Source organism: Bemisia tabaci, chromosome 8 (assembly GCF_918797505.1).
Source record: "Bemisia tabaci chromosome 8, PGI_BMITA_v3".
NCBI classification, from domain to species: Eukaryota; Metazoa; Arthropoda; class Insecta; order Hemiptera; family Aleyrodidae; genus Bemisia; species Bemisia tabaci.
The window spans coordinates 21,040,538-21,061,466 of record NC_092800.1 but is presented as its reverse complement, the minus strand read 5'-3'; the positions used below and the strand labels follow the sequence as shown (position 1 = coordinate 21,061,466).

Genomic DNA, 20,929 nt, shown 5'->3' with positions numbered 1-20,929 from the left:
GAAATGAGAATTTAGTGACTTTAGGAAGTGTACTTTCTGTCAGCGAAGATACTCAGTTTGTTTTACCAAAAACGGTAAAATTATCGGATGTATACATACTCGTAAGTACATAGCAGACGCTCACCTCGCGTTCTGCGACACCCAATCGTCATCGCCTCCTATCCTCTCATAGATCATCAGGAAATTATCATCGGATTTATAAACACGAGACAACTTGCTAAAATCATTGAAAATTCGGATATAACTAAGCACAATTATCAAACAAATGTGTGCTTTCCCTAAACTCTCTCCTTAATTGAAAACTTTGCAATCTGGATACCACTAAACAAGCTTATCGGAGCAACTTGTGCCTGTCCTCTTAACTGAAGGCGGATCCACCGAAGCATGACTGCTGCTTTATTTTCACACACCTTGCTCAGATTCGTAAATCTAGGAGTAGTGAGCGGAGTATGGTTTTTTGTACTCTTCATGTTTACCAGGCGAGTTTACTATATTTGGTAATTTAACTCAGATTTTTTCACCGAACATGGTAAAATCACTGTTCGTCAAGTAGAGATAACACCCTAAAATCACCAGAGTACTGATTGTGAGATGGATTACTTTCGCTCGAGACTAATTTTTGTTCTCTCATTGGAATCTGGGTACAACTATACAAGCTTGTGGGAGCGTGTTTTGCCTATCCTTTAAACTGAAGGCGAATCTATCAAAGCGCCTCCGTACTGTAGCCGGTTCCATACTACCGAGACCAATTTTTTTTTCTCTCATTGGAACATTTTGTCATCTGGATACCAGGATTTTTATACAAGCTTGTGGGTGGTATCTTCCATAATGAAGGCGCATCTGCCAAGGCGCTTCCATAATCTGGCCTCATTTTCACACACCCTACGCAAAGTCATGAAACTAAAAGTAGTGAGTGGAGTACGATTCTTTGCACACTCCATGTTTACTAAGCATCTAAACTTTATTTGGTAATTTAACTCAATTTTTTTCACCGAACATGGTAAAATCACCGGTTGTCAAGGAGAGATAACATCCTAAAATCGCCAGACCACTGAAACTGAAATGGATTATTATTTATCAAGACTGATGTTTCTTCTCTCATTGAAATCTGGATACAACTATACAAGCGTATTTTGCCTATCCTTTAAACTGAAGGCAAATCTATCGAAGCGCCTCCATACTACCGAGACCAATTTTTTTCTCTCATTGGAACATTTTGTCAACCAGGATTTTCATACAAGCTTGTGGGTGGTATCTTCCATAATGAAGGCGCATCCGCCAAGGCGCTCCCATAATGTGGCCTCATTTTCACACACCCCGCGCGCACCCATGAATTCAAAAGAAGCAGCTTTTTGCGGACCCCGCGTCCGTCGCCGGAGTCATTTTTCAAGGATTTCCCGCCGCGGAATCGAAAGCGGTGCCGCCCGCCGCGGAGCCGGCGATGACTAATTCATCGAACGCCGTGAAAATCCCCCGATGCAATATGCATGGCGCGCCGGCTCCGTTTCTGACCTTTGCACCTCGCTGATGGCCATGTCTTATGCAGAACCCGTGGGGATGGCTCGTGGAGGGGGGGAGGGGGGGGGGCTCCGTGAGCGAAATTAATAAAAGGGTCCAGGCTCCCACTATGAATACGTTCGACGCGTCTCCCCCTCCCCCCCGATAAATTATTTATGCTCCACCTCAACGCTCTGCACCCCTGGTGGAATGATTTACTCCTGTCTTGTGGGATAGCGGTTTCGGCAAAGTCGCCCTCGTAAAAGTTATCCTACAACATCAAAATTAGCATCTTTGGATTTCTACATGGATGGATTTTTTTCAGTTTTTCTCTCGTTTCTCAGAATGAAATCAGGTACAATAAACTTCGGAACTCAACGCTCTGTACCCCTGGTGGAATGATTTACTCCTGTCTTGTGGGAAAGTGGTTTTGGCAAAGTCACTCTCGTAAAAGTTATCCTACCAGCAGCGTGGCGTGAATTGCGATGTATCGATTGTTCTGCCATTTAAATCTATGGTAAAAAATCGATTATTAAGGTGTTCGCTGCGAACACCCTGTTTATCGATCCTTTCTCATAGGTTTAAATGCCATAACAATCGATACATTGCAAAGCCCGCCACGCCACTGTATCCTACAACATCAAAATTGGCATCTTTGGATTTCTACAGGATTTTTTCAGATTTATTCATCTCAGATTTTTCATTTTCAGTTTTTCTCTCGTTTCTCAGAATAGAATCAAGTACACTAAACTTTGGATTATCCGTACTGACGGCAGTCGGCCGGTTCAGATAACGGAAAGTTTGGAGAATGCGGAGGTTACCACTACGCGTTTAATGTTATACCCTGGATTCGCGGAACGTATAATGAAGTAAAAATACACAGACACATAAAATGCGCTTTCAGCGTTTACAACTCTCATATAACACCGGAAGTAACACACGTACACGAATATTTTTCTCAGTGTAGTTGCGAGGATCCTGTGGTTGTGGCACTGGTGACTGCCAGTAACTCACAGGATTGTATATTGACTTTTACGGAAGTTCCATAGATTCTGTATTGCCTTACGTAGGGAAAAAGCCGTAAGAACATTTGAATGTTGCCAACTTTTGTCTGATAGGTAAATAATTTATTTTTGAAGAAAGTTATGCATATTTTTACTGGCAATCGTGAGGTGTTTTGGATTCAATCGCGAACAAAATTTACTGGAAAATCGAAAGAAAATTTCTTTTAAATTTTCTCGAAAATTCGTTATTTGTCGAAGGTATTATGGCAACGCCGAAAGGCTCACATGTCCTTCTTCCTAAGCACGTTAGTAAAACTCGTCCTTATTTGAATCCTTGACTGAGCCTTACCGAAAAAACAATTCCGGCCGTGGAAGCCTTACTTACGGGCTCTATAGACATACCGCCCACGTTACAGGCTCAGAGGCCGAAAGTTTCGGGCGTAGCACCCGGCACAATTGAAGCTTACTTTTCCAGCACCCGAAACTTACGGCCTCTGAGCCTGGAACGGACGGTTTGTCTATATAGCCCGTAACCTTTTTTTTTCAATGCTTAAAGTCGTTTTATCTGTTGGAAATCTAGCAACATCCGTTTGGCTCATATGGCGTTTTTCTTTAGGGAGGTGGCATTATCAGGCGATGAGAGAGGTGCCCCATTTGGGGAGTTATCGAACGGGGGTCAAAGTAGGGGAACGGGGAGTTTTGCACAGGGTGTTCATCGTTTCAGCGTCTTTTTATATTCCCGGCGCACAGTGGATCGAGTCGATCAGAGAGGTCGGACATGACATTTCTTACTAAAACTGCAAATTTCGATGTTTAAAATGGCACATTTTAAATTTCAATGGGTGCTTTGAACAGAAAATTTCACGAGGAAACCAATGGAGCCACTTTCAGGACATCAAAGTTTTGTATAAACGGAGTTATGAGCGTTCAAAGTTTCCGAATTTTGTCCGACCTCTCCCATTGACTCGGTCCACTGTGCGGCGGGGAAAAAAAGCGGCGGGACAGGTGCGGCGCTGCTGGCGGCACGAAAGCTCTTTGGGACCCTCCGAGCTGTGAGCCAGTAATTTAGGACGGTCATCTACTATTTATGACTCTCAAACCTGGAGCACGGGTCAGCATCGCTGCAGCACTTGCAAGAGCTCGATGCGAGCAGGAGTGCCGTGTATATTATGTCTCCGCTCATGGAGATATATGGATCGGAGCCCCCTAAGAATGAACTTACGCTCATCAGGGATTGCCTGATTTCCGCTATTGTTTTTTATTCCTATAAGAAAAATTGACCAGTACTGCCGTGCTAAGGAAAAACGCCGCATGAGCATTCGAGAGTTCAAATTTTCTCGAATAAAATGTTTATTTTTTAGCAGAGTCGTGAATATTTTCTCTTGAGATTTTCGGATCATTCAGATCTAATTGCAAATGAAATTTTCTGAAAAATTAAAAAAAAAATATTCACGAATTTTCCTAAAAATGCATATTTTATCAGAGGAAATTTGGCAGCGTTCGAAGGCTCATGCGGCGTTCTTCCTTAGCATGACAGAGTATAGACAAGGTGCAAATAAATGCATTCTGATACATGTTTCTTAATCAAAATTTCACATAAAACATGATTTTTCTGCGGAGGAATGACTTTTTAGCACAAAATACTTTTGAATTGTTGCATTCAACCGATGTGGAAATTTTTAACTTTTTTAACTTTGGACGTATTTTGAAGTTGCCATGACATAAATTTTAAAAAGAAATACCAGCTGAAGGTGTTGTCATTTAAAACCACTCTACAATAAAGGAGATAAGTATCCTCAACGAAGGTATATTTTTTCACTATCCAGAGTTTTTTTTTCCGAACTTTTAATCCTGGACGTATTTTGACGTTTCCATGGCACAAATTTTAAGAAAAACACTACCTGTGAAGAGCACAGCGTTTTCATTGAAAACCTTTCTCATTAAAAGAGATAAATATCCTCGACGAATTTATTTTTCGACCATCCAGAGTTTATTTTTAAGGGGGGGGCGGGGCCCTCAAGTCTGGGGGCCACACTGAAAAAAACTTCTCGGCGTTTTTACCAAGGTCCGTTGGTATCTTTACCATCTCACTTTTTTTTACCAATTATCGGTAATTTTACCAAGACAGACCGATAAGCTTACCTAAAAACCGTATTATTACTGTTTTTTCAGGTAAGAATACCACTTTTATTGGTAATCAATTCCCGGCAACTTTGCCATTTTATCTCGGTAATTCTACCACAGTCGATAAAAAATATTGGCGTTTTTACCAAGGTCCAGTAAAATTACCAAGAAAGTTCAATAATTTTACCGAGATTTCTCGGTAAAATGACCAATTCCATAAACGGTAATTTTACCAAGAAAAAACTGGGATCAAATAGAACCCTGAATTCTTGGTAATTTTACCCTTTTCTAAGTAAATACACCGAGATTTGTTTTTCAGTGCAGGCCCGTCTTGTTACGTCCACGCTTTCTCCTTTGATCCAGCAATGCTCTCGCTTTGTGAGGCGACGCGCACACAAACCGTTCCCGGCAGATGTTCTTTTCTTGGAAACTGCGCAGACAGATAGCCCTCGTTTGCCGAATGGAGTCCAGACGCGATTAGAATTCCAGACGAACGGGGAAGATCCAGGAAAGGAGCCCGAAAAGGACCCAACGAATTTCGCCCTTTTTTCCTCCCCCCCCCCCCCTCCCCGCGACGGAATCCGACCGCCTCCGTCTCCGACGAAAGAAGGATCCGCCGACGTAAATCATCCTCTCAATTCCGCTCGAACGCCGGGACCGAACAGGCAACGCCATAAAAACGTATCTCCACTCATTGCTGAGCCCCGGAAATCATGTGGTTATACAGACGTCGGGGCTCATCTCAAAACGCAGTTACGTTGTTCTGTCCCGGGCACGACGATTAGTCGAACGCACACACTAATTGGCGAGTAAACGAACTCAAAGGGAAGGAGCAGGGATCGAGTAATTGAATTGGGCTTTTCTTTCCTCAAACGAGCTCCGAGTTCGGCTCCGGTGGGGGTGGGGGGTTGGGGGCGGGGGGACGGGGTGAGGGGGGCTGGGGTCGGGCCAAAAAAGGGGTTGCGATTGATTACGCTCGGCGTGATTTACATAGCAAATCAAATCAGAGGAGCCGAATGCGCGCGGCGCGGATGGAACTCCGGGTCCTCGGTCTGAATCAAAGAGGTCGGATCGGAACAGGAACTCGGCGGTGAACGCAGAGCGGAGAGAACGAGGTAACGTTGTGAGCCAGGTGATGACAGATCTGCCGTGCTAAGGAAAAACGCCGTATGGACCTTCAGACGTTGCCAGATTTCCTTTCATAAAACGCGGGTTTTTTGGTAAAGCTATGAATATTTTCCTTCCAATTTTTCAGATAACGGAGATCCAATCAAGCATCTTCTTTGGCAGCCTCGCTTCCGTCATCCTATTAACATGACCGCACCAGACAAGCTGTTTGGTCATGACGTCGAACACGATGTCATTTTCGACTTCCATGATTTGACGTTTACGTTTACTTCGATAAAACATTTATTTTTGAGGAAAGCTATACGAGTATTTTCCCTTTAAATTTTCAGAATCTGTAGGTGAAATTGCGAACAAAATGGAGATGTTGCTTGTGTGAGGAATTTGCGATTTGACTATGGATTTTTATGTAAAAGTTCGCGAGAAACACGATGTTACCACTTGTTTTCTCTGAAATCAACTCCCAAGCTCAAAAAAAGCTCTCAAGTTGAGGCCAAAATGGAGGGGATATCCCGCGCTATCCTGCGAGTCCACCTCTACATCAAGACAAACTCTCCATGCAAAGATAGGGAGCAAATACATTAGCAGGGTTGTCGTGTTTTCAGTTTTGGAGTCCCCAAATAAAGTGGCAGCCCTGTCAATGTATTTGCTCCCTATCTTTGCATTAAGAGTTTGTTTTGATGTAAAGGTGGACTCTCAGGATAGCGTGGGATATCCCCTCCATTTTGGCCTCAACTTGAGAGCTTTTTTTGAGCTTGGGAGTCGATTTCAGAGGAAACCAGTGGCACCATCGTGTTTCTCGCGAACTTTTACGGAAGAATCAATAGTCAAATTGCAAATTCCTCACACATGCAACATCTCCATTTTGTTCGCAATTCCACCGACAGATTCTGAAAATTTAAAGGAAAAATACTCGTAGCTTTCCTCAAAAACAAACGTTTTATCGAAGTAAACGTAAACGTCATATTATGGAAGTCGAAAGTGACATCGTGTTCTTCGACGTCATGACCAAACAGCTTGTCTGGTATGTTAGCAGGATGACGGAAGAGAGGCTGCCAAAGAAGATGCTTGATTGGGTTCCTCCTGGGAGGAGACGAAGGGGACGCCCAGTGAGAGGGTGGCGACAGGGGATGTTCAATGAGATGAAGGAGTGTCAACTCCCTGATGGATTGTGGGAAGACCGAGTCTTGTGGCGATTAGGCGTCGCAAAGCGCCAGGGAGCGCTATACAAGCGACTCATGTATGTATGTGTATGTATCGAAGTAAATTTGGCAACTCTCGAATGTTCATTCGGCGTTCTTCCTTAGCACGCCAGAGATAGGCGCTACATCGACGGGTACGGCAACCTCCGTGTCGCGTTTTTGGACGGAGTTTGACGGATTGTTGATTGACTTTGATTTACAACTGACTTTAAGCCCCCGATTCCGGCTACAGAGTTAATTTCTTGGTTACTTTGAGTTACTATTTTATGGTCAGATCCACCAAAAGGTCTTGGTTGATTGACCGAAAAGGAAAGGAGGGGCATCGATAAAGGCCCTGCTCTGAACCCACCCAGACTGATTGTCGAAATTAATAGACAAAGCTTTAGATCAAGAAGACAAAGTGGATATGGAGGGACCCGAAAATTTCACTGACTTTGCAAAATCAGTCAAAATCATTGAAATTTTTGGTAGAAAATGCTCAATGGCTGCGCGGTTAAATTCCTATTTGCGAGAGGAAATTTCGCAACATTGAGATGTAGCTACGTTCTTTCGTCAAGAAAACGACGTCCTGTCGACCAAACCCATCGGTAAGATCTAACTTGAACTTTTAACAATAACCTCTAGACTTTGAGCTACTTTGGAAAACCTCTGATGTGCCCATTGCGCCTTGCGAAAACATTACACGAGAGTAAATATTTCAGGTCGCTTTAATTATTCATACTATATTCCGTAGTCAATTGCGCCTCACATATCTTCCTGTTAATTCTCTTCTTTTGTCTTTTCAAAACACAGGAAACCCCCCTCAGCCCCTCGCGCGGCCAGAATAAAAAAACGACGAGATAAACCCTCCCCGGCCACGAATAAATCATACATAATTGCCTATTAACTATCCAACAACTTTGCTCACTCGATTTATCGCCTCGATCGTAATTAAAAAGTTTTTTTATGGGCCGTTTTGCAGTTTAAGAGAGCGTTAAAAACGGGGGACGGGGAGAGGAGAGGGTCCCCGGTTACCAGGGCTTCGATGATATCCCTAAGCTCGGCTCAGACCGACCGTCATTCGGGGTCGACCCTGGAAGTGGAAGTGTCACATTAATCTTGAACTTGAATTTTCAAACTTCGGACACGTGACACTTCTGCTGCCTCTGACTTGTCGCTCGTCGCGTTGGAAAGCCTTCACGCCGGATGTAATCTTTCGATTCAAATGATGAAACAAAATTGGACCGAGTTTATCAGAAAGGGACCAACCCAAATTTTTGAAAAAATTGAGTTGAGAATGTTTTCGAGTTCCACTAGCCGTATATTTTCTGCTGCCAAAAACTGAAAATCGAAAAACAGAACTTAGGTTGTGAAAAAAGGGGCTAAAGTTTATTTTCTATCTTGAGTATTACACTGAAAAAAATTTGGTAGAATTTACCATTCCTTCACGCTGTATTGAATACAGCGTGAAGGAATGGTAAAATCTACCAATATTCAAGTCGATTCCGCCAGAGGAATACCACGGGAGGGTTACCTGTACCAGTATATAGTAGCGTTTACCTTTCTTCTGGCAGAATTGACTCTAAATTGACGCTGTGTGAAATACAGGGTGTATGCTGAAATAAAACTCCAAACCTCCTTTCTCAGTGTTAACTCAATCTGAGTTGGTTCCTTTCTGATGAACGCAATCCAAATATATAAGTTGGATAATGACTGAAAGATCACGAAAGTTTCGATACTAATGTTTTTGGAGTCGCCAATTTCGAATTTGATATCTAATTGCCAAGTTTTTAACACTCTGACCTACTAAACGTAGGCAAGTTTATGGCACCCTGCGGCGCTGCGTGCTGCCAGCTTGAAACGTGCATTGGCGCCTACAAACCTAAAGGGATACTTTAAGCATTGCGCAATGCGTGAAGTATCCCCTTAGGTTTGTAGGCGCCAGTGCGCGTTCCTCGCTGGCAGCACGTCGCGTCGCTCCGCTCTGTGTTAAGCTCTAATATTTAAACTTGCGGAGTCAGCGCTTTTAAACTAATGATTTTGAAATTTTTGCACACTCTGCATAGATTATTCTCATTTGAATTGATACAGAAGAAGAAAAAACTGTATTGAAATAGCCCCGTAGGTTTGTAGGCGTCAGTGCGCGTTTCGTGCTGGCAGCACGCTCCCGGCGGGCGGGTGGTGAACCGTTTCTAGCGGGGAGAGCTCCCTGGCGAATAAACTCGCATATCCCTAATTTCGTCTCAGCTCAGCTTGTAATGTAATGAGCCTCCGTAGCTGAGAGGTTAGGATGCTCGATTGCGGATCACGCGAGTCAATTTTTGTTTTTTCATGAGCAAGAGGTTTGAATTTACGAATCGAAAAACTTTAAATTGTTTTTTGTTAGTTAGGAGTTAGTTTTTGTAATTTTTGCTGCGTAAAATTTTGGTAAGAAGAGATCAGGTACTCAGAATTGTTGCCAAGTTTGGCTTTTGAAATTATCCATCTCCTTTTTCTTTGTCAGCTGTCATGGAAAAGTCAGGGAATTTCAATGCCAGTGGTTAGACAATTATGCCTAGGGGTCATAAAAAGAAAGGAAAAAGTTAGGAAATTTTGAAATTGGGTTGAATTTGCAAACCTGGTGAACATGTAATTTTGTATTTGAATCAGTGAGAACGAAAACACACCAACTTGGAACAATAAAAATAATTAAGACCCACACAAAACTGCACAGCAGGTGAAGAAGTTAATTTAAGAAAAAGACTTTTTTTGCAGAACGACTTGAGTACTTATGGCCACTTTAAAGGTCCAAATTGGAACAGACGCGCTAACTTCAATGACCTTTATGTAAATTAACTGTTTTCAATGGAAATTGAGTATTTTCGAGTTACCGAGTAGATGTGTTTTCGTTCTCGCCGATTCATTTGACATTTGACCTAAAAATTTCTCTAACAATGGTAAATCTTTTGAAATTTCCAGAAAGGCTTCTTATATTAGTGAGATTTATTTCATACTCCGAGGAGTAAGTCCAAGGACAGGACCCTCAAAAATGACTCCCCCCCCCCCACCCCAAAAAAAAAGTTCCTTAAAAAAAGACTCCAGTTTTGATGCTCGCACATATTCTTAACCCAAAAAATGTATAATACAGTATGCATTACTCCCAGATCCCTTGAAACTATACAAGTGCATCCAATAATTATTTTTGGAAACTCCTCGATCAGGTTTGATCGGAGGGGGCTATTATCCCGTCGGCGCCCAGGTGTTTCGGTGCAAGGAGCAATCAGGTGTCTGACATAAATTACTCCACACACTACCTAGCAATGCGGTCACTAACTATTGCCCGAATATTATCACGAATTTATCGCTCCTGAACAGAAACGGGATGAAGCGCACCCGGGGGGGGGGGGGGGGAGGTTTGCACCTGAGTAAAGATTTATGTTGCACGCAGGAGCCATTGCGACACCGTCCCCAAATTGCATTAGGGCGTGGTAAAATGGGATGCATGGAAAAGGGCCAGGGAAATCGGTTAGTGGGGAGGGACTTACTATTACGGCTTTTATCGCGGGTTTATAGACGTGGTGTTGCTCATGCACACACTCAAGTGCATTGAGATGATGGGGTAAATGCCTTCGCTAGAGTCATTGCGCTTTCCCCTTTGCTAATTGATCATGATTCCCACGATTTTGGAGTTTAAGTGAATGAATATTAAGATAACATACGATACATGCAGGATGAAACTACATTCAAGAAAGCTACGTTTTAGCGGCTTGATATACGCATGTGATTTGACTGAATTTGACATCAAGAAGAAATCCTTCTTGAATTGAGACCTCTTGTCTTCAGGCTTTTACGGGGATACCCTTGGAAGGAGAAAGGAGGGAGCAGAAAAGTACATGGGTTATGCTATAAAAGGTATGTGTTGTAAGACGTGATACCCTATTTGACCTCCTGAGCGCTCGGTGTGCCTATTCAATTTATTGAAGGAGTTTTTATCTCCGTCGCTTTACGCTAAAATCCTTTGAACTACGGCGGTAACAGGCAGATTCTCACTGTATCCTTTTTCAATGACCTTTTCCCATAACCTTTTCGCCACTTTATGTGCGTGAAATTACATCTACACATTACCAAATGTATGCATTTCTTAGAAAACTAATTGACAGTGAATTAAAGTTAATTGATTTCCTCACTGCCAAAAAAATCACCCAAACTGCCGTGCTAAGGAAGACGTTGTATAAACCTTCAGAATTATCAAATTTTCTCCAAAAAACTGTTCATTTTTAAGGAAAGTAATGCATATTATTCATCCAACTTTTCAGATACAAGTATTTGCGAATAAAACTGTTCGACAAATTTTCAGAAAGGTATTCACAATTTTCCCAATAAAATCATTTTTTATCGAAAGAAATAATGTCCGAAGGCACGTGCAATATTTTTCCGAGACACGGCATCAAAAAACTACGAATAATACGAAATACGTTTATAATACGGAATCTTGAGATATTTGCTGAATGGCGTGATACCACTATTCGACCTCCGGGGAGCTCGGTGCGCCTATTCAATTTATTGAAGGCGTTTTCGATGGCAATCGATTTTGCGAAAAACGTTGATTCAATACAACACTTGCAAGTTGCAATTTTCGTCGGACAGAGTCTGCGGTGTAACGATAGCGGTCTAAACGGGCGTCGTCTTGTTTTTAGTGTTTAAAATATACCCGAGAGAAATACAGATTTTAAAAACGACGAGAATTTTGAACTGTTTACAATTTTTTTAGAGTTCTATACGTTTTAATATTGTTATCAAAATCTGATCACAAGAAATACGTAAACAAGTATGGAACAAAATTCTATAAATGGAAATAATTTCGAAATGGACGTCTTTATGCTGGTGTGCAACTCTGTGGAAATGAATTGCATCAAAAGGAACCATTTAGCCTGCATATCTGTGCACTTAGTTCTTATTTATTTAATTTTTTCATAAATAGCTCCCTTCTTCTGAAATAATTCGAATAATGATCGCCTTCCATCAGGAGGATCATGAGTTGGACCTACAATGCCCCGTGTTCAATCTGCAATCAGGAACCACTATTTCTAGCTTATTTCAGAAAGCTAATGAGACATTAGTTCCTCTATGTAGATCGATGCTTTCATAGATGAGCCGGAAATCTTTGTTCCTCACTGCAGAATTGAATTCAATCCGATAAATTGCAGGTACTCGATATGCTATTTCTTAAAATGTTTTCGTCGGCTTAATTTCACGGACAGAAAAGTTCGTGATAAAATCATCCTTGGCTTTTTTCCTCCTAACCCTTATTGAAGAAAACTGCAAATGGTTTAGATTAAAAGAGTTCGTTTCTTAATGCCATGAGGCAGTGAGGCAACAAAAGATGCTTATACCTTCATTACATCGCTGAAAACATTAAAGGAGCCTTGAAACAGCTATTCAATCCACGTGCGGCACAAAATTTCTCCGAAGCATCGGTGTAAATCTAATGTACTTATAGACACTGGCGTTTTTCCAAACACGTTCTGCAATTTTGTAATCGTGGATTTGTGAAAAGCCAAATAGTTGCAAGTGTGGTCGTTGATTTTAATAGATAAGTAGAATTAGTGTATGTCTGAATTATATGTATTTTCCTAGCACCATGCAAATCTCTCGCACGTGGATCCAGAGGGAAATTTTGGCAGAGAGTAAAATTAAAAATAATCTTGAAAAAAGTATGTAATTGTAGAGCAGGTTTTTTAAGTAAAAAATTCAAGAATAAAACATGTGGTAACGTTCTAACACAGACAATACAAGCTACTTCTAATTTCGCACTTTAGTCATCGAAACAGTCCTTATTCTCCAAAACTTTTGAAATAAGACTCCGACTATATAGTTACTTAGTTAATTAATTACGACGATCAGCAACTTGGTTATTTGTCCTATTTTCGAGGCTTGGAGGACAAAGGCGCATGAGTGCAGTTTTTGCTATTTCGAGAAATACGAGCTTGAAGTTTCGAAATTACATGGATTCTTATGGCGGAAAGAGAGTTCAAACCTACTTTCTTATGCTTAAAAATTGAAATTTGGATGCGAATTTTTCACAGAATTTGCATTAAGATTAGTTTTACTTTGGTACCACCTCGCACGGTGGTTCTAGAAAAGGTCCGACCTATCGAAGACCAACGGATCTGATTGGTCGAATCTGATAACAACGGTGACCACTGGTGTCGGTGATTGATAAGACAAACTGGGACAGAATTTCCCAAAGAGGTTCGGAACTTTAAACAAAATTCGCTTTTTAGCGTACTCGCTCATTCAAAGTTGCCAGATCGTGCGGAAACCGTTACCATATTATACGTTTGGTTATATGAGGAAATGCGCTGAATTTTCAGCACAGTCTGGCGACAATGCTCTCATTTGAAGGTAAACTTGCGGAGTAAGCACCCTCCATTACTCCCAACATGTAGGCGTCAGAATCGCACAAATAATGGCAAAGCATCGAAATTGCTTAAAGTGCAGTGTGCATCAAACTTTCAAGGCACCGCATGCTGAGCTAATCCCGGGTAAACAATCCCCTCTCGTAACTTCCGGAAAAAGGTCAAATTTATTACGAAATACTCCAGTGCCGTGGCGTGCTTTGCGATATATCGCTGTTCTGCCGTTTAAACCTACGGTAAAGAATCGATTACCAAGGTGTTCGCTACGAACACCCTGACTATCGATCCTTTTCCATAGGTTTAAATGACACAACAATCGATACATCGCAAAGCACGCCACGCCACTGAAATACTCGGAGCGTTCCAGGAGCGACGAATTGATATTAAAACTTTCGGGATGATATTTAATCGTCCGCTCCAAGATCGCGCTGTGGCGCGGGGGAGGGCGGAAGGAAGATGTAGGGGGTGGTGGCACCGGGGAACGAAGGGGGGAGGGGAGGGGGGACCAGGGGGAATCAAAGAGAGGGCGTAAGTGGCGCGCTTCTGACAGCGCTCTAAATCAAAACTTTCGGCGAAAATTGGGAACTTCGAAATTTTCGCGGTTCATACGCTAAATTAAGGTTAGGTGGGGATTTAATCATTCTAACTCAATAGTGAGCCCGCAACTCTCAACCGACAATTAGTGGATTTTCAGAACCGCTTGTTGGCAGCCGAGAGGGAGAGGTGGCTTGATTCAAGTGTATTTTCGCCGTTGTTCCCAAAAATCACCTGAGGGCGAGATTCGAAGTTTTGGGTCTCAATCGAAATCCGTAAAAACCAGCCGAGGGCAAAATTTGTTTTTGTACTTCACACTTATAGTAACATTTCTTGGGAGAACTCAACTGAAATTGTTAGCAGAAGAAAATCATCGCGTGAATAATATTACTTGTAGATAAAAACTTCGTGCGTGGGACCCGAAGTTGAGGTCATATGGATCCCTGAAGTTTTCGGATCACGCATCTAAAAACTTGAGGTCCATCTGCCGAAGTTCGGGTCAGACATCTGAAGTACTTAGGTATGTACCGGATACTTCGGATGTGTGACCCGAACCCTTCGGTATGTTCCTAAGTACTTCAGACGTCTGACCCGAACTTCGGCAGCTGGTCCTCAAGTTTTCGGATGCGAGATTCGAAAACTACAGAGATCCATATGACCTCAACTTTGGGTCCCATGCACGAAGTTTTTATCTGTGTGTAGACAAAGAAGTGGATTGTGCCCTTCGTCACGTGATTTTCGCATGGAAACGAAATGTGCTGTTTTAAGCTTTTGCTTCATATTATTTTCATTCTTTGTTGCAGATAGTTGCTCGGAGCTCAAAACGGGTTGTTCCTCTGCATACTTTTTTGAAGGACATCCCAGTCTTAAAATCTTTCCAATATCGACCGATGAGAAACTTTAGGTTTGTATAAACACCTTATAAACTTTAATCAGCGTCGTTTAAATAATTAAGTTTGCTGTACCGATAACCCTTTGCATCATGGCATGTTTCTCTATTTCATCTACATCCATGAACAACTGAACATGCAATCTATGGCCTGGCGTGATTTGCGGTTTGTCGATTTAGTTGTCATTTGAAGGAAAAGGATCGATAAACGGGGTGTTCGCAACGAGCACCTTAATAATCGATTCTTTACCACAGCTTTAAACGGGGGAACTATCATTAATCGATCATTCACGCTTCGATACTGCAATCTAGGACTCTTGATGAGAAGAAACATCTTTGAAACTCAAAAATGCATCATTCACTCGGAATTCAATTTTTCCGTTTTCTGGCTCTTTCTTTCAGATTTCTGCGCATTTTAAAATAAACTACTCAATTGTTCCAATTCTTCAGGCCCCGTATACTAAAATTTCGAGTCGTCCGATTCCTTTGGTTTCAAAACTCAAGGGATTATACTCACAATTTATTTAAGGGATGTGAAAATTAAAACTATGTAATTGTAACTATCAGCCAAGGCTAAAAATATTAAAAAAAACGGTAATAGAAATACGCTCTTAATTCAATAATGGTAACAAAATCGTTCTTTAAATTCGGAAGTATGCATTTACTTCAAGATTAGCTCTTAATCATTTACGTAAGGATTTTCAAAATAGGTCCCGACAGGCTGGAGAGAATAAAAAGAGGCGATTTTTTTTTCAGATGTGCCTCAAAGCACTGCCGTGCTAAGGAAGAACGCCGTATGAACATTCGAGAGTTGCCACATTTTCTCCGATAAAATGTTTATTTTTGAGGAAAGATATGAATATTTTTCCTTAAAGTTTTCAGACACTTTAGATCAAATTACAAACAAAATTATCCGAAAAATTGGAAAAAAATTTTCACGAATTTTTCTGAAAATTAAAGATTTGTCTAAGGAAATTTGGCAACGCCTGAAGGCTCATACGGTTTTTTTTTCCTTAGGACGGCAGAGTAGGGCTCAGCGATAAACCGCACGCATTTATTTCATTTATTTCCCGTGAAACGTGAAAAGTAACAAAATTTAAATTAGATTCTGCTTTCACTCCTGCCAGTAATATCCATCTGCTTTCTCTCTTTCACCTCCTCCCCTGCCACCCCTTCTCCGCCCTCTCCCCTATATTTTCTCGTGCTCTCCCCGAACGGACCTGTAAAAATACGCTCCAAAATGGCGCCCTCCTTCCCTCTTCCATTTCCTCGGGTGGAACATTTAGGTGTGATTTGATTTCGTGAAGATGTAAAGCCCGCTTTTCAAATCTTTAAGGGACGAACAGCGAGAGAATGAAGCGTTCTTTAAACCTGAGGGCTACGTTGCCATATCTATTTAAAATTAAAAGTCGCGATGAATATCGATGGCTGTCAATGGTGGATGGATTCTCTTATCCCAATGAATCACTAGACAAAGTCTGAACTAAAAAAAAGGTCACGTATTTCTTCAAATTTTACGAAGAAAGCTATTCACAGAACGGAAAATTCGAAAATCAACTCTTGAACGAAATATCAACAAGTATTTTTAACATAGATTAAAATGTGAGTTGTATTATGATGCATATGTCGTCATTTGCACTCTTTCCATCTCACCAATGTCAATTATCAACACTTATGTTTGTAAGGAGTTGATTTCGGGAGAATCATAAGAAAACAAGTTGAACGAAACTTCGAGAGATATTCGGAAAAATTTGAAGGAGCGGACGGCACATGTGACAAACTCTGACATTCTTTCATGCCAAACTCGGTAGAATAATAATAAGTTTTTAAGCATTCCCGCTACGATAATTCATTTTCTTAAGACGTAGATCAAAATAAGACTTTTAAAAAATATTTCTGGATTTGGAAAAAAATAAAACATAAAATTGCACACTATTCGCACCGTGAACATACTTCTTTCATCGCGATGTTGCAGCTTTTCCAGCATACTTATTTAATGTCAAGAGAGGAAACCCAGTTAATTGAGGTTTTTCCGAGGTTTCTTCTCATCGACAGAATAGTCTATATAAATGTCACACTGGTAAAAAAAAACCTCTTGGTTCAAGCAACAGTTCGGCGACAAGAAACTGCACTCTTAAATCAATGCACCGCGGCATTGGTCCAAGAGGTTTTTTTTACCAGCGCATGTAAGAGGCCGTTCATAAAATATGGAACACTCTAGGAGAGGGGCGCCGAGGAGAGCTTTTTACATCAATTTGTCTTCACGTGAATTCAAACTTATGTCACATAAGCGCTAAAAGATGTAGGGGGTCAAAAAATCCAAAATTCAGTGTTACGTTTTTCATGAACTTCGCAGCATGTTCATACGTTTTCCACTTGGACTGCAGTATGCAATAAGGAACTAAAATTTCAGGCTCATTGATAAAAACACCTACATATATATGCATAGGGGAACCAATAGCTTGTATGCTGATTCTAAAATAATCCAGAAATTGTAGTTCCTAATTGCAAAATGTGGTCCACTTGACCTCCCGAAATGCTTCGATCGCGCCTCAGACGTTATGCTTCACGCGTTCCTCTCATGATTTTATATTTTAGAGTGAGATACGCGTTTTTAAACTTTCGGAATCCTCGTTGAATTCATCAGTTAAACCTTACCCTTAATCGAATTTCCATCCTTTAATTGAGAAAAAAGGGATTTGAGCTTTTTATACTTACCTAAACGGAAACCGTCTTCCGAGGTACTCACTCAAGGTAGGAAAGGGAAACGCTTGAATAGGTAAGAAAGCAGTCTGAACGGATAATCTCATTTCAATGCTCGAAGCGGCTCATTTCAACTCATCAGAGAACATCCAATTAGCTCGCAGATATGGGATTCGCCTCCTGCGAAGCCCGAGGGCTTTTTACTTGATTAGAGATTGCGATTGGGCGCTCGAAGCAACGCAGATATCGGCCCAGGATGGAACACAGATGCTCAAACTTTGTGAGCAAGGTGGGGGTAGAAAATTTTAAACCGAGCCTTACGAGAGTTTGAACATTCAGCACTGGCTGTGATTATGTATATTGAACTCCGGGAATTCAGCTTATGGCGTCTAACGCGCATTTTAAGATGAATCTTCAGGAGTGCGTAGTGAGAAATTTTTCCGCCCAGGGAGTGCCACCGCTGTATTTTGATTTTTTAGTTTATGCTATATTACAGTCCATACAGCTCTACGTGAGTCCTTGAGTTACTATGAACATTAGAGGACATTCTGCTGGAATCACAGAGTCATAAGTTCTATATAATCATCTTTCTTCTTCATAGAAAAGGATGTGACGAGTAATCTTAAATGCTCTGAAACTCGATACCCGAAAATTGAAGGATCAAACAGGACATTGAGGAACTCAACTAATTTTTCGTCCGACACAAGCTAAAATTGGCGAAATTTTGGCACAGGATTTGCACAATCATATTCCTACAAGAAACTGAATTTTGTGTGAGTCAATTTTGCAACTTCGGAATGAAGTTACGTTCCTCAGTGTAAAAAAGAACGGACTCAGAGCTACTTATTCGAAAAAATGTGTTTCAAAATGTGCATTCATGCAGAGCTCGGACCATAAATTCTCAAACTTTATAAGCGGGTTGGAGGAGGGTTGAAAATTTTAAAGTTTTAAAATTACAAACTTATCTGAAATAGGATCTAACGTACTAAATAGTATGACGTAACTTTGGTGACTAAGAACGCGTAGGTAGTTCTACCAAAAAAGAAAAATCACGACCAACGCGTGGAGGCAACTCTCCAGTATTAACAAATCGCGGCGTTTCTTAATGACTTTTTCAAATCTCGAGATGAAATTAATGCTCTTGGAACGACTTGAAACCAGTCAGGTGAAAAGAGAATTCCTTGATGCGTCCCGAAAATTCTCGATCATCTGCAAAAAGTGCCCGGCCAGGGGCAAATTTTGACATATTTATGCTAAATGGAACTATGTTACACGCAAACCCTATGCACATAGTTCCTTTTAGCATAAATACGTCCATTTCTACCGTCCTAAGGAAAATCGCCGTATGAACACTCGAATATTGCCAGGTTTCTCCAAACTAAATATGTATTTTTGAAAAAAGTTATGAATATTTTTCCTTGAATTTTCAAATACTTTCAATTAAATTGCGAAAAAAATTCTTTGAGAAGGTGCGAAAGAAAAATATCCAAAAGTTTTCCCGAAAAATCGTATTTTATCGAAGGAAATTTGGCAATGTCCTGTGGCTCTTACGGCGTTTTTCATTGGCGCAGCAGATTTGGCGGCAGCAACTTTCAACGCGGTGGCGAAAATTAATTACGAGCTGCAGAGCGCTCCACGTCTCAAGGTTTCGCATCATCACAATGTGCGAACGCTGCCACTAAGACCACGATAATATTTATTTCCCGACAAGAGAAAGTCAGTTTTCACTCATTTTTATGCTGAATTCGGCAACAACACGATCTGCTCTCGAAAGCAGCGTTGCCATTTTCTCGATAAAATCCGATTTCGCAAGGGGAAACTTGAGGGTTCTACGCAAAAATTCGCAAATTACGGTGGCCGGGCTTACACGGGACACGGGAAACCAATTAAAATATAACTCGCTTCACTGAGGACACCAGCCGTGCTGAGGAAAAACACCGTATGAAAATTCGAGAGTTGCCAAATTTCCTTCGATAAAATGTTTATTTGTGAGGAAAGTTAGGAATATTTTTCCAAGAAATTTTCAAGAACTTTAGGTAAAATTGCGAACAGAATTACCTGAAAAATTGGAGGAAAAATATTTACAAATTTTTCCGGAAAATTCTTGATTTACCAGCGGAAATTTGGCAACACCTGAAGGCTCATACGGCGTTTTTCCTTAGCACGGCAGAACAGGAAGCTTGCACGGAACGGGAGCCAACCCCCCCCCCCCCAACGGGTCGAAAGGAAAGAGGAGAGAGGTACGGTAAAAAATTAATACCGACAGGATGCAACTGATGCAAGTTTGGCGCAATTTGTGACAAATTCGAAAACAGGTGTACCACTGCTATCACCGCAAAAATCCGTGGGAGGAGACAACCGAGATCTCGGAACAAGAACTCATATTTTGAAGAGGAACTGTAGCATGTTGCATTGCAGAGTGTGCCAAGAAGGCGGTCTGTTTGTTATCTGTCATCGCGCAGAAATAAAGATGGGAAAAATCCAATTTTCAAGTTACCTGCAAGTGGCTTTTCACCGATGGAACTTCTTAGATTACAAGAATGGAGAATTTGCAGGTGTCTGGAGTTTAGTAAATTTCCTATTTAAGATGAGCCCACAAAGAAAACTGAGCTCTATAATATACTTTGTTTCTGAATTGAACAATCATTGAAGAAAATATGACAAAATAAACGAATCTGCCAAAATACATGCATAGAAGCTTAGACCAATATCATTATACTGATACTGAAAATATTCTACCGAAAATATGCTCTCCTTACAAAATTGGATATTTTACGTTGTAATTAATTCTTTAGAGAGATATTCGAAGAATTCCCAATTTTATTCAGTTTATTTTATTATGGTCATACCCTACGATTACTCATTTTTCGTTAGCTTCTGAGTTATAGACCAGTCCTCGAGGGCAATTAGTCCGACAGAACACTTCGGAAACTTCATGAGATTTCGTCCCGTGAAACTGTCCAGACTCGAGACTATCTTGACGTTACTTGAAGAGTCCTGACTTCTTGTTAATTTGACCAATTACTCGAACAGCGTCGGTTGTTGAATCGTTATCGAATGCTTCTGATCGATAAATCCCTATCTTAACAATGCTATATATCGATCAAGGTCATTCGATAACGATTCAACAATCGAGGAGCAGATCAGGTACATCGGAGCAACGTGTTACCAGCGCCAAACGCGCACCGGCGCCTACAAACCTAAGGGGATACTTCACGCATTGCGCAATGCTTGAAGTATCCCCTTAGGTTTGTAGGCGCCAATGCGCTTGCCACGGCACCTCAAGCAATTATTTCACAACAGAGGTGTTGCAGAGTATAATACGAAGTTGAAGGCGCTCCAACATATTTAGAATGAAAGGCATCCTTTAAGAGTACGGAGCTTTTCTCGCAAAATGAATCAAGATACTACAGCACGAAAGAGAGCGGTAGTCCAAAAACTCACCAAGTCCTAGAATTCGTATTTAGTTGCCGA

The 20,929-nt window shown here is 41.2% G+C and overlaps 1 protein-coding gene across 4 annotated transcripts in view; it reads left to right on the top strand.

Moving 5' to 3' along the window:
* Positions 1–20,929, top strand: part of LOC109032594 (octopamine receptor beta-2R) — a 291,710-nt gene that overhangs the window by 259,108 nt on the left and 11,673 nt on the right. For all 4 annotated transcript variants that reach the window (XM_019044810.2, XM_019044811.2, XM_072303841.1 and 1 more), the window contains one exon: positions 14,667–14,767. The gene's annotated coding sequence lies outside the window, so the exon portion shown is untranslated. The remainder of the gene's footprint in view (positions 1–14,666; positions 14,768–20,929) is intronic.